At 36.3% G+C, this 17,934-nt stretch overlaps 1 long non-coding RNA gene across 2 annotated transcripts in view; it reads right to left on the bottom strand.

The window, feature by feature from the left end:
* Positions 1–17,934, bottom strand: part of LOC101323486 (uncharacterized) — a 218,641-nt gene that overhangs the window by 97,718 nt on the left and 102,989 nt on the right. The window lies entirely within an intron of this gene.

Here is a 17,934-nt window from a genome sequence, read left to right as displayed (position 1 = left end):
AATCTCTGGAACCAACAAAGATTACAATCTAAGACCCAGAGTAGACAGAAACAGTTAAACCTTAGACAGTGTCACCTCAACATATCAGAATGAAACACCTTTTCTACAGATTTAAAAATTAGAATGAAAAAAAAATTAGCACTATTTAAATTTGGTTTTGTGGTAATGGACTTACTTCTATTTTTTTTTAACATCTTTATTGGTGTATAATTGCTTTACAGTGGTGTGTTACTTTCTGCTTTGTAACAAAGTGAATCAGCTATACATATACATATATCCCCATATCCCCTCCCTCTTGAGCCTCCCTCCCACCCTCCCTATCCCACCCCTCTAGGTGGTCACAAAGCACCGAGCTGATCTCCCTGTGCTATGCAGCTGCTTCCCACTAGCTGTCTATTTTACATTTGGTAGTGTATATATGTCCATGCCACTCTCTCACTTCATCCCAGCTTACTCTTCCCCCTCCCTGTGTCCTCAAGTCCATTCTCTACCTCTGTGTCTTTATTCCTGTCCTGCCCCTAGATTCTTCATTCTATATTTTTCAAAACCCCAAGCATTTGAATACCGTAAAGAAAAAAAATTAAACATTGTCTAATTTGGTAAATATGATTATGCCACCCATCCTCAGACTCAGATTCTAATGTAGGTAATATGTGATGTGTAAGTAAGTATTTGGCAATGCACAGTAAGAGTTTGGGAAATCTGCCTACAATGTGCTAATCTCCTTAGGATGTCTCTTCTTCACGGAGAATAAACTCTTTATTCTTTAATTTTTTCTTATAAATCCTCTTCCATCTGTTATTTGTCTGCCCTTCTCATACTATTCTCCTTGATAATTTCATGAGCTTTGTCTTTCTTTCTTATAATATAATCCTACCATTTTATCTACTGTCTCTCGCAAATATACGTGTGTGGGTATATGTGGATGTCTATGTGTGTTTGTGATGTGTGTGTGTATATATATGTATTTGTACGTACATATGTGTACTTGTGTGGGTTACATCTATGCGTATGCCTGTGCCTGTATGTGTATATGAGTCTGTGTGTGTGTAGTTAGGTGTGTGTATTGATTACATATGTGTTTGTGTGTTTAAGTGTGTACATTTGTTTTTATCTATCCATCTATCTACCTCTAAACTTATATGTCTTCTTGTCTACCTACCTAATTACCTCCCACTTATCTCCCTATAGTCCAAAACAACAATCACTTCACACCTTTTAGAATATTGTTTCACTGAACAAATTCAAATAATTTGTTATTTGAATTATCAAAAATATATGCCCAAGGATTCTTCAATATACAGAAATCAATGTAATAAACCATATTAACAAATTGAAGGAGAAAAACCATATTATCATCTCAACAGATGCAGGAAAAGCTTGCGACAAAATTCAACGTGCATTAATGATAAAAAACCCTCCAGAAAGTAGGTATAGAGGGAACTTACCTCAACATAATAAAGGCCATATATGACAAACCACAGCCAACATAATTCTCAATGGTGAAAAACTGAAACCATCTCCTCTAAGATCAGGAAGCAGACAAGGCTGTCCACTCTCACCACTATTATTCAACATAGTTTTGGAATTTTTAGCCAAAGCAATCAGAGAAGAAAAAGAAATAAAAGGAATCCAAATCGGAAAAGAAGTAGTAAAGCTGTCACTGTTTGCAGATGACATGATACTATACATAGAAAACCCTAAAGATGCTACTAGAAAACTACTAGAGCTAATCAATGAATTTGGTAAAGTAGCAGGATACAAAATTAATGCACAGAAATCTCTTGCATTCCTATACACTAACGATGAAAAATCTGAAAGAGAAATTAAGGAAACACTCCCATTTACCACTGCAACAAAAAGAATAAAATACCTAGGAATAAACCTACCTAAGGAGACAAAAGACCTGTAAGCAGAAAACTATAAGACACTGCTGAAAGAAATTAAAGATGATACAAACAGATGGAGAGATATACCATGTTCTTGGATTGGAAGAATCAACACTGTGAAAATGACTGTTCTACCCAAAGTAATCTACAGATTCAATGCAATCCCTATCAAACTACCACTGGCATTTTTCACAGAACTAGAACAAAAAATTTCACAATTTGTATGGAAACACAAAAGACCCCAAATAGCCAAAGCAATCTTGAGAAAGAAAAACGGAGCTGGAGGAATCAGGCTCCCGGATTTCAGACTATACTACAAAGCTACAGTAATCAAGACAGTACGGTACTGGCACAAAAACAGGAATACAGATCAATGGAACAAGATAAAAAGCCCAGAGATAAACCCACACACATATGGTCACCTTATTTCTGATAAAGGAGGCAAGAATATACAGTGGAGAAAACACAGCCTCTTCAATAAGTGGTGCTGGGAAAACTGGACAGCTACATGTAAAAGAATGAAATTAGAACACTCCCTAATACCATACACAAAAATAAACTCAAAATGGATTAAAGTCCTAAATGTAAGACTGGACACTATAAAACTCTTAGAGGAAAACATAAGCAGAACACACTATGACACAAATCACAGCAAGATCATTTTTGGCCCACCTCCTAGAGAAATGGAAATAAAAGCAAAAATAAACAAATGGGACCTAAGGAAACTTAAAAGCTTTTGCACAGCAAGGGAAAACATAAACAAGATGAAAAGACAACCCTCAGAACAGGAGAAAATATTTGCAAATGAAGCAACTGACAAAGGATTTATCTCCAAAATTTACAAGCAGCTCATGCAGCTCAATATTAAACAAAAAACAACCCAATCCAAAAATGGACAGAAGACCTAAATAGACATTTCTCCAAAGAAGATATACAGATTACCAACAAACAAATGAAAGGATGCTCAACATCACTAATCATTTGAGAAATGCAAATCAAAACCACAATGAGGTATCACCTCACACCGGTCAGAATGGCCATCATCAAAAAATCTACAAACAATAAATGCTTGAGCAGGTGTGGAGAAAAGGGAACCCTCTTGCACTGTTGGTGGGAATGTAAATTGATACAGCCACTGTGGAGAATGGTATGGAGGTTCCTTAAAAAACTAAAAATAGAACTACCATCTGATCCAGCAATCCCACTCCTGGGCATATACCCTGAGAAAGCCATAATTCAAAGAGACACATGAACCCCAATGTTCATTGCAGCTCTATTTACAATAGCCAGGACATGGAACCAACCTAAGTGTCCATCAACAGATGAATGGATAAAGAAGATGTGGCACATATATACAATGGAATATTACTCAGCCATAAAAAATGAAATTGAGTTATTTGTAGTGAGGTGGATGGACCTAGAGTCTGTCATACAGAGTGAAGTAAGTCAGAAAGAGAAAAACGAATACCATATGCTAACACATATATATGGAATCTAAAAAAAAAAAATGGTTCTGAAGAACGTAGGGGCAGGACAGGAATAAAGACACAGATGTAGAGAATGGACTTGAGGACACAGGGAGGGGGAAGGGGAAGCTGGGACAAAGTGAGAGAATGGCATGGACATATATACACTACCAAATGTAAAATAGCTAGTGGGAAGCAGCTGTGTAGCACAGAGAGATCAGCTCGGTGCTTCGTGATCACCTAGAGGGGTGGGATAGGGAGGGTGGGAGGGAGACACAAGAGGGAGTTGATATGGGGTATATGTTTATTTATAGCTGATTCACTTTGTTATAAAGCAGAAACTAACACATGACTGTAAAGCAATTATACTGCAATAAAGATGTTACATATATATATATATATATATATATATATATATATATGCCCAACACCTAAAATACACTAGGGACAATGCCAGTTACTGTAATTACAAAGTTTAAACTGTACAGTTTCTGCCCTTAAAAATCTTTTCTGTTCTTAAAAAACACTTCTAGTAAATTGAGATTCTGGATATACAACTAAAATGTAATTTAGTCACTGAACCAAAATTATATGATTGTATCTCAAATTTCTGAACATTTTATTATAAAAATGTTTAAATTCCTTAGTCTTGCACATCGAGGTTTAATAATCTGACTCAGGTGTCCTTTCCAGTGTCCACTGCCCTGCCCTAATGACTTCTGACATCTAACTCTGTTCTAGTAGACCTGAGTAATTCACTATTTCATAAATATTCATGCCTCCTCAATTGCCTCAAAATGTTGACCATGTTATTCTTTTTTGGCCTATATCTTCTCTCTCTTCCAATTTCTTTCCTTTGTTTTTTACTATATATATCAATTCACTAATATATACATTTAAAGATTTTTTAATTTTATATTGGAGTTGATTAACAATTGTGTTGTTTTCAGGTGTACAGCAAAGAGATTCAGTTATACTTACACATGTATCTATTCGTTTTCAAATTCTTTCCCCATTTAGCTTATTAAAGAGTACTGAGCAAAGTTTCCTGTGCTATACAGTAGGTCCTTGTTGGTTATCTGTTTTAAATATAGCAGTGTGTAAATGTCACTATCAAAGGTTTTTTGTTGTTGTTGTTGTTGTTTTGCGGTACGCAGGCCTCTCACTGTTGTGGCCTCTCCCGCTGCGGAGCACAGGCTCCGGACGCGCAGGCTCAGCGGCCATGGCTCACGGGCCCAGCCGCTCCGCAGCATGTGGGATCTTCCCGGACCGGGGCATGAACCCGTGTCCCCTGCATCGGTAGGCAGACTCTGAACCACTGCGCCACCAGGGAAGCCCAGTAGCAAAGTTTTAATGCCTTAATCTGAACCACCTTTCCACACTAGCATAGATTCCACCTGTAACTTCCACTTCCCTAATCACCTTCCTTCAGCTGGCATGTCAGTGCCTATCACGGTGTTAGGCACTAGGGATACAGCCATTGACAAAAGGGACACTGTTCCCACCCACATGGAGTTTAGGACCCAGCAGTAAAGGAGGATAGTTAACAAATTGTTTAAAATAATACCTGACAAAGTGTGCAGAAGCACTGTGAAAACAGATACAGAATACTATGGACGCTTGTGGCAAACATGGCCCAGTTATTTACGTGGAGGAACATTGCTGGACGGCAAATTCTTTGAGAGGAGAGACTACATGTCTGTGGCACCTCCAGGGTACCTTGTAAACATAGAAGGCATTCAAATAATATTTACTAGATGGATAAATAACTTAAAATATACTTAAAGTATTTACTCAATTCATAGTAATAAGAAACTGAAAAGGCTGGTCATATTAGAATGCTTTTCATTCTACATAACAGTGATGTAGCAAGCAAATATTGATAACTAAGATTCTAATAGAACTTTACCATATCCTCTTTATTTCAGTCAATGGATGTTCTTAGTAGACCGTATAAAGACACAGAAATCAAACTGTGATTTTAGAAGATAACCATAATTGTTGTTCTGTGACTTCAGGAATAAACAATTTATTCTAAAATAACAAAGATGCTCAGTGAATGAAAAAGCTTGATGAGTGCATTAACATATTAAAATTATTCTGGGAGTAGAAAAAAATCCCACTAATTAAACAAACATCACAACCTCACCAGTGCTTGGCTATCCATTAGACCAGAAATCTCTCTGGATGCAATCTCAACCAACATATACAAAGTGCTGCTACTTTGAGACATCATTAGATTTCTGAAAATCTACTCCAATTTCAACTTATTATATTGTATTTCATATCTTGTCTTAATTTTAATACAGGAAAAAATCGGGTTCAAGGATTTATTTTTTCTAAAAGATTTTATACAGTCACTGCCTGAATTTAATGAAAGTGATTTATAAAGACTGCTATCATTTGAGCTAGGCTGAAACAATAATGACAATATACTAGCAGATGGATAGAGCAGTTTAATCACCAGACTAGTAATAATTTGATTTCCCAAATCCAATGTTTCAAAATATGGATGTATTCATTGATAACTTAAGTGTGAAGTAAAGAGAACATGGAACCTTAGAGAATAGTTATTTTCAAGGGTTTAGTTATTATGTGACTTCAAGTAAATATGTACTTCTACCCATTCCCCTCAAGCTCTTCTCAGATTATTTCCATGTATTTTATCAAACAGTTAAAACACTGGATCTGAACCCCATCCAACAGATCCTACTATTTTCACTCAGTCTATTTTTTTTTCAGTATGTTAAAATTATTGAAAAGAATTTTGATAGGAACTGAAACATAACAGGAACTTTTGATTTCATGTTGCCTAAGTAAGTTATCTGAGGTCCTTGAAGCCAAGAAATTTGTATTTTTCATTTTTTAGGATTTATGAGTTTACGGTTTTGAAAAAAATGACGGAAAGAAGGCAAACAATACAGAAAAGTACAAAACATAGGGGAAAATATCTCTACAAATCCTATCACTTGTAAATTACTATAATCATCTTACTATGAATAGCATTTCAGGCATATCTCCAATTACTATGTATAAATAGAAGGATATACAAATGAAAGGAAAGATGGATAGCAGATATTTGGCTGGGTGGATAGATGGATGGGTGGATGGGCATGGTATTATAAAACCAATATTATATTATTTTGTCATTATAGTGAAAAAACAAATTTTACTTAAATTTTATTGTATTTAAATTTACAGAAGAAAGAAAAACAATTAAAAACAAAGCAATTCCCAAACTTTAGATGAATGTTCTTTCAGAATGAGATATCCTCTTAACCATTATGAAGTTAAAGTCATTTCAACTACATTTATTTTATACATTATTTTACTTCCTATTATAAAATATTAAGATATTAACACTTTATTAATGAAATTTGTTAGTTATGTTCTTATTTTTATGTTTTCAAAGTTTCAAATATTTTTCTTTTTTAAAATTGTAATTCCAACCAGTATTTAGTCTTGATTCTGTTTTTTAATGGAGTCAATGCTCACCACCAGCTCCTTTACCGTACCATCCTGTTTCTGATGGCTTTATTTGTATGTTCCCTTTAGAGGCAAGATTTCACTTTTAGGTAGTATCAATGCCAGGATAGCCTAGTTTAAGATGCCATAAAAAAAAACCCAACCATCCATGTGTTAACATCACAAAGTTTATTTCTTGCATACACTGAATATTCCATGCATATCATTCAGAGATCTAGTCTGATGGAGGCTCCACATCAGTACTTCCCTTCGTCATCATTGTGGCATAAGAACAAGATGATGGTGAGTAATGCAGTGGCTCCGAAGACGGATACATGTCATTTCCACTCACACAGAAAGGGAAGTCCAATTCTAATACATACGTACAGGAGAAGAACTGGAATATAATCATTCTCCATACACCTTGGCTTATTCCACTTTGAAGTTCTTCCTTTTCCATTGTATGTTGTTCCTGTACTTTCAACTTTGAGAAAAGTCTTGGTAGACCTTTTTAAATTCTGGAGGCTACGTGTTCTACATTTGAGTGTGATTTTTGACCCAGTTTTCAAACTTTCCAATCTTAGGATCCTGAACAAGAAAATGCTTCGGAGCACATTCAGTGTTCAGTGAGTTACACCTTCACCAAGTCTTCATGAACCAATAAAAAGCTATAGTGTTCAAAGCCTTCTTCATCAACCCCTGGAATATTTCTGTGCCTTACGGAGGATTAATGGCTGACAATGGTATACCAAATAATCATGTAAGCTAAAATGCCTATCATATGCTATATTTTATCTGATCTACATATCCACAAATTTGGATGTGCACCACATCACTCCTATCAAGAAGTATCGTATACAAGATTGGACCCAAGCAGGCCCTTGAAACACAGGCATATTGCATGAGCAGGTGGAACAGGTTCACAAGGCACTTGCTCCTGCTGCATTAACTCCTTACCCACAGTCACTACCTGTGGCCCCACAACCCACCCTCATGTCTTCATGATCACTTCCCAGTATTCTCCAGAGATAGACAGCTGCAGCATGACAGTCCCTCAGCAGTGGCCTTGAAAGACAGTAGTGAAGGAACAAATTCCTTCTGAGCAGAAATGATGATATGTGACTGATTTCTCGCTTCATCTGAGATGGATTTACATCAATTATATCAATTTTGAGGGAGTGGCTAACTATTATTTCAGATACCCAAGGACACAGAAGGAATAAGATTAGAGGATTGCTGTCATAGAAGTCCGGAGAATTATGTGTGGATAGGATCTTGGAATGGGCATAGAGTGTGAGGGTATTTGTGTCTCATGTAATGTTCACCAATGGGCATCCACTCTAGAGGAGACTCTTATCAATCCTATGGAAAAATGCCCTTTGCTGTGAATGTCAATCTTTCTTGTTCCTTAGCTAGTCCAATGCTTGCTCAATGGGCTAATGTACAAAGTGACCGTGGAGGCACAGATAGAGATTATGTATGGGTATGCAAATATTGATTTCCTCTTGAAAAGAAGATGTGGCTACTACCAACCTTACCAGTAGTGGAAATCAACACCAAGCCCCTATTTCCTGCAGGGCATCAGTCAGCCACTTGGTGGCAGTTTTATTTATTGGACATCTTCCATCGTGAAAATGTCAGCGCTTTATCCTCACTAAACAGACACTAACGACATGTATTTGACTTTTATGCTGTCACTGCTTCTGCTAACCCTATCATCCATGAATTTGCTGAATGCTTTTTCAAGTCTTAGTAGTTTCCGATACAGAATCTCATTTTCCACCAAAAGCTGTGAAGTAATAAATTTCTTATATGGAGTTTATCCAGCCAGTAGCTGGCCTGAGAAAATGTTGAATTGTCTGCTGAATACTCGAACATGGTACAGTCTGGGTGGTAGCATCTTGAAGGCTTGGTCCTTCACGACATGATATATTTTTAAAATCAGCACATGATATACAGTATTATTCCTCCTGTGATCAGAATCCACTGTTCCAAGGATGTCTATCGCCATAAACCCAAGTGACCTTTCCATAAAGCGTTTCATCTTCTCATTGATCTTTGTCTTCTGTTGGCGGGGAATATGCCAAGAGGAACATTTGTACCAGGGGTGTAATGGCCACTACATTGAACTTGAATTTGAGACTCCCACCTGGTCATTTGGGGATTATCATGTCACTGAGACAACAGGAAAAGAGAAAGTTTACTGTATTGGCTAAAGCCTTAATCCTGATTAGCCTGGAAAGTAAGGCTGTGACCAGAAAATGGGATTAAGAAAAAGACGCATGTCAGAAGACCTCAGAGGTACTGCTTTGTATTTGTTTTATTCGTTTTATTTTGCAAATTTTCTAATCTACATAGAATACTACAATAAACATCCACATTCCTTCATCCATATTTATCAAATGTTAGTATTTCACTGCATTTCTTCTATCATCTCTCCATATATGATAGATGATAAATAGATAGATAATAGATGATGATAGATAGATGGATAGTTTTCTGCTAAGTCATCTAGAAATTACAGATGTTGTTGCCCCCTTAATACTAAATACTGTACCAGTTATCTCCTAAGAACTATAACTTTGTCCTACACAAACACAATGCCATTATCACCCTTAATATATCATCCACATTCAGAATTTTCCCACTGTCCCCAAAATAAAGCTGTAAACTAGTAAAGAGTCTTAAGCAGTGAGTCTGCTATACTCTACTTCTAGAGGAAAGCAGAAGAGGCTAGAAACAGACCCCTGCAAGATCTCAGAAATTCGTTAAATCCCCAGTCCAGGATAAGATCTTAAAATGAAATTGTGGTCTTTTCTTCAATGCAGAGACATTATAGATATTGCAGATACCAAGTCACTGAGCTGAGGGAAAATGTTTCAGATCCTGCTGGGAATCCTGTCTTATTTCCTCTTATGTCCCCAAGCTCACCATTTCCTATTCCCATAAAAATAGAAAGCAATTAGAATTTTTTTTCCAGTTTCTTTCACAGGTGGGGAGGTGGGAGCAGTGCCAATCAAACCCCTATATTCATGCAGCGAACTTGGCCCACATCCACCGTCTCACACAGAACACTTACTTCCCGTGACCCTGGAGGAGCACCTTCCTTACTACCGCAAGGTGCTGGTAGTACAGCACACCCATGAATTCATCTTGCTCATATAGACTTCTATTTCATTTATGGCCATGGAGATTTTTGTGTTATGCTTGACCTCATCTAAGAGATTTTGGTTTTCCTTTCCATACTGCATGTATTATCATTATGGGTCTGTCACAGAAAATATAACATTGAAGCATAAACTATATACAATATCTTCATTGGAAGTAATTACCAGGACCACCACATATGGTTACATATTGTTGTGCAGTTTCTGTAAAGCACAAGAGAACCTAGATTAAGATTTGCAGAGGCAAAAATCTGGCCTGATGCTTCACACCAAGTTGTGTGTGCCTTGTGAGGGGCTGCGTGCAACCATAAGAAGTGGCACCTTTTTCTAATTCACACTAAGGAATTATTTGCTTACCAAGATATATACCCATAGATGTGTGCCTCTTGAGAGGGGTATCTTTTCCCTAGTTCACAGAAAGGCAAGCTATGGGCTTACAATATTCTTGGTTATTTATTCATGCAAAAACCTTTCCTGAGGACTCTGGAAAGGTAGAGACAGAGTTCTTCAATCCCTACATAAAGTCAGTAGAGAAACTAGATGGAAAAACCAAAGTCCTTATGTTAACAGCGTCAATTCAACAAGAAGATATAGCATGTATACATCTAACAAGAGAACTTCGTATTACATGAGCATTATAGGGTTGAATACACAATTGGAGACTTCAACACTCCTCTCAGTGCGCCAAAGAATAAGTAGACAACACATTGAACAAATTGGCATTAGGTAACATCACCCTAATGTTATAATTTGGGTAGTGATCACAAGTTGTGCAACCTAAAATAATTAAAGAAGCTACATATTTATTTTGTATAGCTTTATATTTTTGTGTTTCATTTTATAATATAGATGTTGAAGCCAAAGAACGAGTAAAACAAAATAGTTCCTGAGAATCTGTTATGGATAAGCCTTGTTATAACCACCGAGGTACAAAGTTGATTAAAATGGTCAGTCTTTGAGTTGGTGGATGAATAAATACTTATATTTAAATATAATTTAAATACAGTGGAGGTGTTAATTATCTTGATCTTGGTAGTTATCACACTGTGCACCTTAAATACATGCAACATTTATCAAAAACATAAATAAATAAATAAATTTTAAAAATGATCTGGTATATATACAACAGTGGAAATGCTCTGTTATCAGAGAACTTAATCCAGGCTCAGGTATAGTCTTTATTTTTTTTAATTTTATTGAAGTACAGGTGATTTACAATGTTATGTTAATTTCTTCTGTACAGCAAAGTGACTCACTTATACATATATACATGTTCTTTTTCATATTCTTTTCCATTATGGTTTGTCACAGAATATTGACGATAGTTCCCTGTGCTGTACTGTGTGACCTTGTTGTTTACCCATCCTATACATAATAGTTTGCCTCTGCTAACCCCAAACTCCCAATCCTCTCCTCTACCCTCCCTGCGCCTTGTCAACAACAAGTCTGTTCTCTATAACTGTAAGTCTGTTTTTTGCTTTGCAGATATGTCGATTTGTATAGTATTTTAGATTCCACATACAAGTGATATCATATGGTATTTGTCTTTCTCCTCCTGACTTCACTTAGTATGATAATCTCTCGATCCATCCATGTTGCTGCACATGGCATTATTTCATTCTTTGTGATGGCTGAGTAGCATTCCATTGTATATATGTACCACATCTTCTTATGCCCTAATCTGTCGATGGACATTTAGGTTGTTTCCATGTCTTGGCTATTGTAAATAGTGCTGCCATGAACATAAGGGTGCATGTATCTTTTCGAATTATAGTTTTGTCTATAGTATAGTATATGCCCAGGAGTGGAATTGTTGGATCATATGGCAACTCAATTTTTAGTTTTTTGAGGAACCTCCATACTGTTTTCCATAGTGGCTGCACCAATGTACATTCCTACCAACAGTGTAGGAGGGTTTCCTTTTCTCCATATCCTCTCCAGCATTTGTTATTTGTAGACTTTTTTTTTTTTAAAGAAGATGTTGGGGGTAGGAGTTTATTAATTAATTTATTTATTTTTGCTGTGTTGGGTCTCTGTTTCTGTACGAGGGCTTTATCTAGTTGTGGCAAGCGGGGGCCACTCTTCATCACGGTGAGCGGGCCTCTCACTATCGCGGCCTCTCTTGTTGCGGAGCACAAGCTCCAGACCCTCAGGCTCAGTAGTTGTGGCTCACGGGCCTAGCTGCTCCGTGGCACGTGGGATCCTCCCAGACCAGGGCTCGAACCCGTGTCCCCTGCATTAGCAGGCAGATTCTCAACCACTGCGCCACCAGGGAAGCCCTTGTAGACTTTTTAATAATGGCCATTCCAACTGGTATGAGGGGGTACCTCACTGTAGTGAGGCTTAACTGGGAAATAATGGCATCTGAACTGAGAAGAAATTACCCAGGAGAATGTCTAGAAGGATGTTCCAAACAGAAGTAAGAGCAAAAACAGAAAATGAAAAGACAGCACGATGCATAGAAATCATAAAGAAACTCATAGCTGGAGCATAAATGATGAAGTGGGAAAAGAGCAAATAGCACATATTTTGAAATAAAGATGTCAATATGACCTATAAAATGAATTTATATGTGCACTTTCTGTTTCCTAAAACATTAATGCAAAATTACATTCTGTAATTACACATATAGCTCAGTACTGCACAATACAATTGTATCTGGCCACAGAATCTTCAACAAACTAATAATAATCAAATCAGTTATTTCAATTTTAATAATGATCATATGATGGACATTTCCAAATAATCCTGATGCAGTCCAATTACACTGGTGATTTTAGAGACAACACTAGGTTAGTTTGCTGGCAAGATAATCTGTTCTTTTATACTTTGTGTGCAAATAGGCAAATGAGCATGACATACAATATAAGCCTGTATTTCAACTGAGTCAGTCATTGTGATAATTTTTTGGTACAACATTGAAGAGTCTAGCTTCTAAGTCTCTATTTATTGAAATTAACAAGATAGTCACATCTACAAAACAGATTCCCTCCAATATAAATAAATGTAAACTCATCGTTTGGCAAATATTTAAGTGATACTGGTCACCTATGCTGAAACCTGAAATACTCACCAAACTGAACATATTAAATGGAATGTGTTGTTTCAGAAAAAAAGCATGCTTTCCAGTGATTACCTCACTCCCTAGTATAAACTGAGTGAAGAGTTTTTAGAGAACATAAAGCATAGCATGTCACTATGAAAACATAAATCAGGTAAGATAACCTTTTTGGTAAGAACACAGTATGAGGAAGTGATTGAGATAAAGATATTTTCGAAGACATGTTGATTGACAGCTACTAAATATAGATCTTATCTATCAAAATATGGATAACAGAGAGGTACGATGAAAAGAAATTATATCGCATGTGTCTGAAGCCAACAAAATTTTAATAATGGCTGTTAGATAATCACTAACAAATTCTGATCCCTTGTCCACAGAATCTAATAAGAAATATGTTTATTGGCATGTTTCTTTCATAACATCATGAGGTCTGTCATTTAAAAATCCTTTCTTCCTAGAATTGAGTCATAGAAATCCATTTAAATATTGCTTTATCCTTTTTTAAAAATTAGCAGTAAGCAAAATATCAGCCAATAAAGAACTAAACAAAGGTGAAGACCCATCCTTAAGTATGCACAAGAATTCTTTACACCAGAGGAGTGGGATCAAATATAACGGGAGAGTAAATCCATCCCATCTTTGGAAGGAAAAATTAGGTCCAAGGCATAAATTAATCGTGGTATTAAAATAACTGTTTTAATAAGATAGTATTTTCTTTTTAATAGGTGAAGAAAATAATCATTTTTATTTCACCAGCAAAACAGCCTGTATAAAAGAGCATATCATAAAAGGGGTATGAGGCAAAGGCTACATCTCTCTTATTCTTAGTATCATTTATTAATTTGCGCAGGCCCTTTTTTTTATCCTTTAAACATTTACTCAACAGAGCTGTTGTGCTCAGAATTGATTTTGCTTCCTCAGCCAAATTAGGCTGAGATGCTTTTTGGCTTTTATCTGAATGAACAACTTCCTAGTTAGACACACTGAATTTGGACTTGGGTCAATAAAAGCTTTACTGTGTCTTTTCTCTTTCCTCTTTTCACTTGCCACAGTGGAATCTTTAGCAATGCAATTATGGCTTGAATGAAGAAACATGGAAAGAAACTGGCAGAGAAACAAATAGGAATTCTCTGTGTCCCATACTTGTACCCCTGAAGATCAGTTACCTCTGGGTATGCGTGTAAATTTGTCTAACTTTAACTGTTTGTCTTTGCTATGCTTTGGGAGCATAAATCCTTATCAAAGGTTTAATGTAATCCTACTGAATCTCATGTGGCTAACTCTTAAGTTATTTGCAGTAAAGCCAATTTGATTGGATCCTGGTGTTTAAATTTAAAAGATTTTGAATGGATTGAGTCAAGGAGCTCTTCTTGCAGCTTTCAATGGTGTCATTAAAAGTATTAAAAAGTATTAAAGTATGACCAAGTATTAAAAAGGTTAGATTTTTAAGATATTCATACACATTTATAAAAATTATTTTTGAAATGTCTACCCTATTTTATAGACTTTGATATAAGAACCATGAAATACTGCATCATTTTATCTGGCACATTTGAACTGAAAGTTACCAGTCCTAAACTATCAACAGTGAATAAAATGCATGTTAGGAACCAAATATAACTACAGAAAGAAAGCTACATAGTTCCTAAGGAGAAAGCATGGGCATTGTGTTAATAAGTCCAGTGATGGTTCCATAGCTTGAATACCAACTGATGCTCCACTCCATTCTATTCCACTTAACTCTGAGGTTGGACCATCTCAATTCTGAAATGGGCAACACTTTCTGGCTCACATATTTATTGAATCTTATCAGATGCTTTCTCTGCACAAGACATTAATAAAATATTGACTTATTTTCTCTGTTCCACGTTCCTTTTAAAATGCCTTTCTAGTGACATAAATAATAAAAAAGCTATGGAATATTCAATAGAGAAAGAGGAAAGAACCAACTAGAAGGAAGCAGGGAAGTATGCAAGCAGGTATAAAAAGATTGATGCATCCATGGGGAAAATACTACATTTAATGATCGATACAAGACATGTTCAGGAATAAATAGAAATAACAAAAAACTCAATGAATTCATTTATTTGACACATGTCTATTGTAGAACTATTCTCCATCAAGCTCTGTTCTAGGTTCTAGAATGTAATAATTTAACAATCAATGAACAAACCAGTCTCATGTTTCTGCCTACATGCTACAATGGCCCTTACGTTCCAGTAAGGGAAGACAGACAATAAAACAAAGTAAGCAAACTATTTAGTATGCCAGACATTGATGTGTACAATAGGGAGAAAAAAAAAAAAAACCAGAAAAAGAGGAATATGAAGGGGATGGGCTGGTCTAGATTAGTATTGAACTGGCTGCCTTGGTCTTTACTGAGGAAGACATCTGACAGATACTTATTCCTAAATTTTATTAGACATTGAAAAAATACACCCCAGTGTAAAATTCACCATACCTATAAGCATAACTTCCTAGAATGAGATTATATCTGTGAAATAGTTTGAAAAATGTAAAGATGAAAATATGGAACTATTGCCTGAGAAGTGAAATTTATTATTCCATTTCTACCTCATTTTAGAACTGTTGGGTTACTCGTGTGAATCAAATCCAAGTAAAAGACCATAAATATTAGGTTGAGAATTACAGACCGATGAGTATCAATTTCTTACTAGACAAACATGTGGAGGTTATATTAATGTATGAGCCAATGAAAGAAACATTATAGGTTAAAAAAAAGACAAAAGGTTTCAGTAAGAAAAGAGAAATCATGCTTAAGCATGTGGATTCTTTCAGAAATAACTAAACATGACTGGGAAGAAATCAGTGAAGATGACTCATTTAAACTTTCAGAAGACATGTACTATGATTCCACATGAAAGACAATTTTAAAATGAGAATATGTAAAAGGGACATGTTTTCATAGATTCAGAATTGACATAGGATACTGAGGTGAGAGAAAATAACTTTTCGTAAGATATAAACAACTAAACAGTGAGAGTCCCTAGAGCTTATGCAAATAATAAGGAAAGTGTGCAACACAATCCCCCATGTAATCAGTGGCATGTAGCTGATCTAGGCAGTGAGATGTCAAGCTGATGGAAATAAAGCAATCAATTCTTATTCAGTAACAGTTATTGAGCACCTGCCACGTGCAGGGCAATATACTATGTGTTATATTACAAAGATATTTTTAAAATATGGTTCCTGCATTGATACAGTCATCAGCCAGGTAGGACTGTGAAAGACTTACAATGTCAAGTGCAAAGCACATGATATATTTATGCATAGGCTGTCTTGAAAGCATGTAACTCAGGCTGGGATCGAAGTGGTGGTCTTCAAACCAAAGACTGCTTCAACTCAAAGCCACGCATACTCTCACTACTAACAGCTGAAAGCACATATGGAGGGGGAGTCAAGGAACATTCTAAGAGAGCAGTTGGCTTCAAAAATGGTACAAAGATGAAGAAACACACTTCAAGAAATAAGAAATATTCATGCAGTCAACATTAACTTCTGAGAACCGACTGTGCCAGGAACTCTGCTTAGACCTTGAGATTTACCAAGATGAATGGAAGAGTATGTTAGCCCTCAATTAGCTCTCCCGTCTAGGAAGGGAAAAGGAGAAGAGTGAACCTATTATCTTCACATATTGCCGTAAGTATGTTTTTAAAGAAATGCGCCAAATCTAAGGATGGCCAATAGGATGAAATGATCATCTCTGCTTGGGTAGTATGTATAGGCTTCTCAGGGTGTTCTTGATTTAGGTTTTGAGAGATGACTAGGAGTTCAAACATACAAGGGAAAGGGGATATTTTGACGGAGCAACAGTTTTCAAAAGCACAAACACATGAATTATCTGGAAGCATTAGAGAGAGATTAGATGGTTTTTTATGGTTGAAATAGAAGGTACATGTGATACGACTGGACAGATGGACTTGTGAAGGGCTTTTGCTGCCATGTTAAATATTCCAGTTTGCCCGGAACATGAATTTTATGTGAAGGAAGTATAGAAGATACTTTTCCACCATTGGAAAATTGATGGGTAAAAAATTTTGAAGAACCTTGCATACTAAATACTTTGTACATTATGTGGAAATCAAGGAGAATTCATCAAAGGATTTTCATCCAGAAAGTTTACAGAGTGTTGCTTTAACAAAATTTAGTTGATGACAGGGGGCTTCCCTGGTGGCGCAGTGGTTGAGAATCTGCCTGCCAATGCAGGGGACACAGGTTCGAGCCCTGGTCTGGGAAGATCCCACATGCCGCGGAGCAACTGGGCCCGTGAGCCACAATTACTGAGCCTGCGTGTCTGGAGCCTGTGCTCCACAAGAGAGGCCGCGATAGAGGCCCGCGCACCGCGATGAAGAGTGGCCCCCGCTTGCCGCAACTAGAGAAAGCCCTCGCACAGAAACGAAGACCCAACACAACCATAAATTAATTAATTAATTAATTAAAAAAAAATTTAGTTGATGACAATGTCCAGGATTGTTTGGAGGAGGACAAATGGTTGCACCTGTGAGAATAGAATCAAAGGAAACTCGCAAGGGCGATAAAGAATCAAAATTAAAATGCTAGAAGAAAGTGTCAAAGATGAGTCCAAGATTTTGATCAATGTGTAAACTGTAGAGAAAAGTAAATAACTGCAAAACCTTATAAATAGGATAAAATCCTCTTCATAGAGTATTTGGTAAACACTTAGAAAATTAAAAGTGGAATAATGTTACCTTTTATCTTTATTACAATGTAATTTTTACTTCTTTTAGATTTTATCATTTTTTTTCCTACTTCGATGATTCTTCCAAAATAACCTTTGGAAATTCAAATCTCCATACGGCTCTTACATGCCCAATATCCTACATTTGATAATAAAAATCTTC

The sequence above is a fragment of the Tursiops truncatus genome, chromosome 18 (genome assembly GCF_011762595.2).
Source record: "Tursiops truncatus isolate mTurTru1 chromosome 18, mTurTru1.mat.Y, whole genome shotgun sequence".
NCBI classification, from domain to species: Eukaryota; Metazoa; Chordata; class Mammalia; order Artiodactyla; family Delphinidae; genus Tursiops; species Tursiops truncatus.
Note: the sequence above shows the minus strand (reverse complement) of the source record. Positions and strands in the feature narration are given on the sequence as shown.